Genomic DNA, 2,175 nt, shown 5'->3' with positions numbered 1-2,175 from the left:
AGGAGAGAGGGGGAGAAAAAGAGAGGCATTTTCCCTCTCACCTGCTGCTAGAGAATCATTAGCCCTGTGGGCCCTGAGACAAAGAGGGCCTTAATGCATCCACCACAATGGACACATTATCAGCTACCGCTTTGTTTTCAACATACACTCCACAGATCCTTACGCACATAAACTCCTGCACAACCACGCACATGTGCACACACACCAGCAGAAGCACTAATTACAAGCCTAACTATGGTGACACTCACACATGGACACACATACACAGTGAGGAAAAGGAAAATGTAACACAAATCCAACACAAGGAGATTCAATCTTAAGTGTGCACATACATGCACTACACATCCATACATGCTGCCATAAACCTAGTCACCCCATTTGCTGTTATTGACATGAACAAAGAAAAATGATCAGACAAAGAAGGACTGACAGTGTGAAGTCACAGGGTGTGTGTGTGTGTGTGTGAGAGAGAGAGACAGAGGGAGAGTATTCTATTGACTAGGAGCCATCTGCACTTGCTAAGGAAAGAGTCACTTTGAGTGAGGATATTAACCCAGCCAATGCAAATACATATACTTGAATGCATAAAAACCTGCAAAACACACAGACACGTCGATACATGGTGCATACACTTGAATGCAGTCATATACGTAGCTGCACACACAGACATACATACATACACTGGGCAGTTGCTGACGCAGGTGAAAAGTTTGTTTGTCTCTGGATTATTTTTTTCCATAATGTCAAGACCATAATGTTAAGAAAAAAGTCTTAATCTTACTGGTATGAGACAGCTTGCCTTCACAAACAAGCACACAGAGACATGCAAACTGTGACACAAACACTAATGCTTTCCACAGAGATAGAGATGTCCGCTGTGTTGAGTTGAACAGCTTAGTGCTTCTTTCTCCACTAAGTGAGACACACTCAACAACAAATCAAAGTACTTTTACCCATCATCCAAACACAAAAAAGCAGTACTTTGCCTATACTTTTTTCTTTCGTCTTCATCCCTCTAATTCTTTCTGTCTGCGATGGAGTGAATGCAGAGAGATGAGGAGGAGAAACCACCTGGAGGCTTTTGGGATTTTAAACAACACATGATCAGGCACAAGCAAATAAGAGAGTGTCTGGAAATACAAGCTCTGCTCAGACACACACACACACACAAAGCACTTCAGCATGTCCTGCTTAGTGTACCTCAGTCTGTGTGCACATGTGTATATGTCGATATCATTCCAGAGGCAGGAACCAGGTACTTTCCTCTGGCTTTAAGACCACAGCAATGCCGCACTGTAGATTTCAATGAGTGCACAAGTACAAACACACATAGCCTGAGGTCAGTGTTGCACCTCATGCCAATGCACATCTCTCTTTCTCTTAGACTGTGATTGGTCAGCCCTTGTGTTTTTGATGCTGGCACTCAGCCAGTTAGTCAGCAACTTGAGTTTCAGCAATGTGGCTGTGATGTGCCCTAGTGCTTTCTGTCAGAAGCCACCACAGCCTTTCGGGAATAACTTAGCAGTGGGAAGTGAGGGAGCAGAACTGAGAGACAGCAAGAGAGAGACAGAGAATATGTTGCAAAAACAGGGGAGGGAAATAAACACTCCTAAAAAGAGTAGAAGAAAGAGTGCCCCTGTGTATATTTCCCCTGGGACAGCTGTCTCACGGTCACCTCAACAGGTGCCATTAGCCCCTGGTGCTGCCTCTCTCTCCTTCTTTCACTCTGTCTCTCACTCTCATCTCTCCCTCCAGCCCCCTCTCCCTCAACAATGACAGAGGCTTTTAAGCCAAAGAGCTTTGACAAGTGAGAGGGAACAACAAATGGCAGTGTCGCCTGTTCTCTTTCGATTGCACTCTCTCTCTGTCTCCATCTCCTAGTTATTATTTTTATTTATTAACAGGGCTGCAGCCATTGTCCCCAGTGACAGGCTGGGGCCACTTTAACTATTAATAAAAGCCAAGAGGCTCTTTCATTGTGCAGAGAATGGCAAAATGGGAGGAAATGGACAGGAGGAGTGGCGAGCGAGAAGAGAGAAAGAGGACAAAAGAGAAGAGAAAAGAAGAGGAGTTGGCATCCTGTAGCTCTTAGTATGATGTTGATGTATTTGGTGAACATTATGAGAAATGAACCCCCCATGCCACCCATGATAAACTAAAAACAAACTGAAACTG

At 44.4% G+C, this 2,175-nt stretch overlaps 1 protein-coding gene across 9 annotated transcripts in view; it reads right to left on the bottom strand.

The window, feature by feature from the left end:
• Window positions 1-2,175, bottom strand: part of sox5 (SRY-box transcription factor 5) — a 101,975-nt gene that overhangs the window by 54,317 nt on the left and 45,483 nt on the right. The window lies entirely within an intron of this gene.

Source organism: Monopterus albus, unplaced genomic scaffold, assembly GCF_001952655.1.
Source record: "Monopterus albus unplaced genomic scaffold, M_albus_1.0 scaffold51.1, whole genome shotgun sequence".
In the NCBI taxonomy this organism is placed as follows: domain Eukaryota; kingdom Metazoa; phylum Chordata; class Actinopteri; order Synbranchiformes; family Synbranchidae; genus Monopterus; species Monopterus albus.
This window is presented reverse-complemented; position numbering and strand designations above follow the sequence as displayed.